General features: G+C 37.7%; 1 pseudogene; it reads left to right on the top strand.

Moving 5' to 3' along the window:
- The first annotated feature begins 4,730 nt into the window (after positions 1 to 4,730).
- On the top strand, positions 4,731 to 4,848 carry LOC122127786 (annotated as a pseudogene).
- The last annotated feature ends 804 nt before the right edge of the window (positions 4,849 to 5,652 follow it).

Raw genomic sequence — 5,652 nt, 5'->3', positions numbered from 1 at the left:
TAAGATTATCCTATATGTGTATAATTGTTGCAAATAAGGAAAATCATGGGACCTAAATTTCTTTGGGACTGGCTTATTTCACTTAATGTAATTTTTTTCCAAGTCTTTCCATTTCCTAACAAATGGGCATTGTCATTCTTTCTGATGGAAGCATAGAATTCCATTATATATACATATATATATATATATATGCATATATAGATATGTGTGTGTATATATATATAGATATAGATATGTGTATATGTATATATACACTTCATTTTCTTGATCCATTTATTTACTGAGGGGCATCTTGGTTGGTTCCATATCTTACTTATGGTGAATAATGCTGTGATAAACATAGTTGTACACAAATTTTTTGGTTAGTTATAGGACTTGATCCCAGGGCCTGGTCTCTGTTCCTTAGCTCTTCAGCTCAAGGCTAGTGCTCTACCTCTTGAGCCACAGAGCCACTTCTGGCTTTTTCTGTTTATGTGGTGCTGAGGAATCAAACCCAGGGCTTCATGCATGCAAGACAAGCACTTTACCACTTTCCACCCCTGTCCATGAGTTCTTTTTCCCACTTTCTACCACTTTGAGCCACAGTTCCATTTCTGGCTTTTGAGTGGTTAATTGGAGATAAATCTCTCATGGGAACATTCTTGCCTAGGCTGGCTTTGAACTGCGATCCTCAGATCTCAGCCTCCTGAGGTAGCTAGGATTATAAGTGTAAAGTGGGCAACATTTTTTTTAAACTTTTAAAAATGTTTTATTTTTTTTAAATTCTTATTATAAAGGTGATGTACACAGGAGTTTACAGTTAGTTACATAAGTCAGGTAATGAGTACATTTCTTTTTGAACAATGTTACTAAATACATAAGTGCAAGGCATTATTTTTTATCATGGGAATGTATCAATGTATCAACAAACAGGAGATTCTGATATATTTGTAGTAATAAGGTCCAGATAATGTCTTATACCAACAGCCTTTCAACTTTTCTCTCCTGACCTAACATGAAAAGACAGTGTATGGTACACCTTAGCAAAATTGTCTTTGTGGGCAGGCATAGTTCTGCCTGGTTCTGCTCTGTTCTTCCTCTTAGGTAGAGTTGTCTTGGTGTTTGGCTCTTCTTCCTTAATCAGCTCTCTGGTTCGGGTATATAGCCTGATTGGTCCAAGTCAATCAACATCTCTGTTGAGTCTGGTCTCCACACCAAGCTAACAGAGGAGATCTGTTGAAGCCTTTGGAGAAAGAGTTTCTTGTCCCTAAGGAGAGATACAATTAAAACAGTTCTTTTCCCCACATTTTTCTGAATTTCTAAAACTACAGTATATCTTAAAAACCCCTACTTTGTTTCTCCTTACTCCTTTTGGAAACTTTTAAATTTAGTTTTTCCTTATACCAGAATGCATGAAAACATTTGAAGGTGAGGAAATGGCCTACAACGTATTCTACTGATAAAAAGCAGCTCACTGGCTCTTCCATTCCCAAGTATTTAGTTTTGATTTTATCCTATTTCCCACTATGTTACTAAGTAATCTTGTTCTGACTTACATTTTCAGTTTTAGACATAAAGCACTGCTTTGGTTAAAGATGAGAATTTAACTCATATGACAACTTCTACATGATGATTACCACCACCTCTGTCCTTCCATTATATTTATGAAGTACGCATTCACTGTTGCAGCATAGAAAAGAGAACATTCTCACACTATTTTTTTTTGTTTTTCTGGAGTTCATAATTGCCTCAATGTTTTCTTTTGTAAAGTAGTTATACTCACTATTTATCTATAAGATACTTGTCAACTCTGTAAAGCTAAACTTAACATGCTCAATCCCATAGTCCAAGAGCAACATTTTTGTTTTTTTGTTCTTTGTTTGCCAGTCCTGGGGCTTGAACTCAAGGCCTGGGCACTGTCCCTGATCTTCATTTGCTCAAGGCTAGCACTCTATCACTTGAGCTGCAGTGCCACGTCTGGCCTTTTCTGTTTACATGGTACTGATGATTGAACCCAAGGCTTCATGCATGCTAGACAAGTACTCTATCACTAAGTGATATTCCCAGCTGCAGTGACATTTTCAGTTTGCAGGTTTTCTATGTTGGCAAAGGAAATAGCAACCTTTGTAGTCGAATCTAAAAGTAATCACATATCTATCATCTTCCTATTCCCTTATAGCCGTCTACTTTGTTGTGTTATTGTCTTTATTGATTTGGGGGGTGGGTGCTATACATTCAGCACTTCAATTCCTTTTGACAGACATTGTACGTGATGACTTTCTTGAAGTCATGTACACATTTAAACAGAAGGAATATATTGAGAACCCAGCATGGTAGTGTGACTAGATATTGCCTATCTTCTAGTCTATGGCAGAAGGAAGGAAGTGACATGGGAAAGCTAGAAAAGAAGTTGTCAGCAACAGTGAAGAAGCTAGATCTTCTTGTCTTAAGATGCATACAGTCTGGCTCTGCAGCAGTATTTTCTGAACACTTGAAAAGCAGGTAAAGAAGAGGCAATAACATTTGTGGCCCTTGTCCCTAGAGAACACAGACAATGGTTTTGCCTTTTAAGGCCAATGCTAGTAGTACAGTGTTTCTTTGTAGCTTTTATTTTGTACTATAGATGAAAAGTACTGATGACTGCATACAAATCAACTAATACACCCACAAAGACACTTAGAGAGGAACTGAAATAGATCAGGAGGAGCTTGGATTGAGCCTCCTAAGCAAGATCCCAGGGGGTTTCTGGTTTTTTTTTTCCTCTACAATGATGTTGCCTCTAGTAGTGAGTGAGCAGAGTTTTTTTAAAGGTAAAAAGAGGCTAACATAAAAATGATTGTGCTTTCCTGATATCCATATTGACACCTTCAAGTACATAAAAGTTGAACTGCAAATGATAGAGAAGAAGCAACCAGATTTTCCTTGACCTCATTTTTTGTTGTTAAATGTCTAACAAATATGGGAATCCAACATCTCTACAGTCAATATTGACATGATCATTAGGCTGAGGTTTAACATCATGCAGCTAATGCTCATAACATTTTTCTTTGTTTAGCTTGGGTCTTAGCATATTATTTAGTGAGTGTCCAGATGAATTAATTAATCTCAAGTCTAGCTAGTTCCAGACTCACTTGCTTTCTTTCATTTGCTTTTCTTCTAATCCCTCTGCCCATCTGGTTGTAATTCCAGCTGGATACAGCTCAATCTAGGCCATGCAAGACCAAGTCGTTATAAAACCAAACATACATATTTTTTAAATCCTTACAATATTTTCTAATTTGCCTAGGATCAAGAAGCCAATCAGTAAAAATGGAAACATAGGCCACCTCCAGGGCTCAGGGATGTACAGATCTATAGGAGGACCTCTTGACAGAAATGATATTGTAAGGAGTTATGGCAGGGCTTTGAGAAAAAGCATCACCACATGGAAGGCAGCACCTTGGCTCAATAATAGGCATGTTCTTCCCTGCAACTTAGCTCCCAAGAACATGGGATTGATGCTGAAGTGTACCCCAATGGAATCCTTAGTGCTGACTTGACTCCCCAGGAAGCAGAAATCTAAGCACTAAACTACAACAAATGTATTCTTCAGAGTGAGTGCGGGTGCCTAGACTGAGAGGTGCCTAGGCAAGAAATGGCTCCCATCACCTAAATAAAAACATGTTGTCAGAGAAGGAATACATAAGGTTCCTTAAAAGCCAGAGAGAGACTGATAAACAGAAGACATCTAAGGGAGGAGGTGAGCACAGATGGCCACAGGTCTGTGAAGAGAGGCTGGTGACTAGAGAAGTGGAAGGCAAAAGAACATTAGTTTCAACCATTTTTGTAAGGCCATGTGGACTGGCAACTGAATCTCAGGTATATATTATATATGTTATACCTGAGCTTCAGAATATATATGTAGATATATATTGTCTAGTACCATACACATGCATATAACACACACATACATACAAATTCTATCATCTCTTTATTAAATACTCCTGAGAGTATTTAATACAATACACTGAGGTCTCATAATTCCTCAAGAGGACATTGTCAGTACTGTGGATATAAGGTCTGATAATTAAGAAATTGAACTCAGGAGCCCTAAGCTGGTTAGCTTGGGGGGTGGGGCGGTGGAGCATGAGCTGTATATTTCTTGATACATATACACACATAAACAAGTATGTATTAGATATGGTTCACGTGCAATAGAATTCCGTTACTTCATATAAGATGTATCTAAAACAAAGGGAACTGTTTGCTCTTAGAGCAAAAGCACAGGCATTTAAGAAATGATAATTTATATAAGCACATGAATATAGGCACTTTTTCTTTTACAAATGAATTGTGACCAAAACAAAAACTATTGCATATATTTCTTAAATGGAAAACAAAGGTGATACTTTTTCTCTGGAGACATACATAGAGTATGGTTAGACCTAGGCTTTGTAACCTCTCCCCAACTCTAGGTGATTATGGCCATAGATCAATCTGCCAAAATCTCCCACCGTATGGTGACAGCAAGACAGAGCTATTCCTATTTCAACATAGAAGTTGACAGTTCTTCAGCTCTAATCCTATCTGGTTGGCAGGCATACACTCCTGGGTTCTCTTCTTGGTTACAAGATTGGATATCTGAAGGCTAATTGTCCACAGGGCTCCTTTCTAGCCACATGACACGCCACCACAAGAGCCTTGAGTCTGTCCCTATTCCATAGGCCTGGTCTCCTCTTGGCAATCCAGTATGTCTTAAGAAAAGCTGTAGAGTGCTCTCTCTGGCAGCACTTATACTAAAATTGGAACGATACAGAGGAGATTAGCATGGCACCTGTGCAAGGATGACATGCAAATTCGTGAAGCAAATTCGTGAAGTTCCATATTTTTGAGTTAAAGCCATTTCCTCTAAACTCAGGAATGAGACAAGGATGTCCAATCTCTCCACTTCTCTTCAATTTAGTATTAGAATGTCTAGCTACAGCAATAAGACAAGAGGTAAACATAAAGGGGATCCAAATAGGGAAAGATGAAGTGAAACTCTCCCTCTTTGCAGATGACATGATCTTGTATTTAAAGAATACCATGGACTCCACTCCCAATTTACTTGAGCTGATTTGAAACTTTGGCAAAGTAGCAGGATATAAAATTAATCCTCAAAAATTAATGACTTTTCTAGATGCCAACAATGAGAAGAGTGCAGCTGAAATCAGGAAAGCAACTCCTTTTGTAATAGCCCCACCAAAAATAAGATACCTAGGAGTTAACTAAGGAAGTAAAGGACCTCTACAATGAAAACTTTAAAAACCTAAAAAAGAAAATTAAAGCAGAACTTAGGAAGTGGAAAAACCTCCCATGCTCCTGGATTGAGAGGATTAACATCATGAAAATGACAATATTTCCAAAGGCTATCTACAAATTCAATGTGATACCTATAAATATTCTAACCTCATTCTTCAAGGAAATAGAAGAAGCAACCCAAAAGTTCATATGGAATAATAAAAGATCCTGAATAGCAAAATCAATCCTTAGCAGAAAGGACAGTGCTGGAGGAATATCAATACCAAACTTCAACTCTACTACAAACCTATTGTAATCAAAACAGCTTGGTACTGGCACAAGAACAGACCTGAGGACCAATGGAATAAAACTGAAGACCCAGAAATGAACTCACAGACTTATAGTCACCTAATC

This window comes from Dipodomys spectabilis, unplaced genomic scaffold (genome assembly GCF_019054845.1).
Source record: "Dipodomys spectabilis isolate Male_0828 unplaced genomic scaffold, ASM1905484v1 ptg000009l, whole genome shotgun sequence".
Lineage (NCBI taxonomy): Eukaryota > Metazoa > Chordata > Mammalia > Rodentia > Heteromyidae > Dipodomys > Dipodomys spectabilis.
The sequence above is the reverse complement of the archived record's forward strand: the minus strand, read 5'-3'. Positions and strand labels throughout refer to the sequence as shown.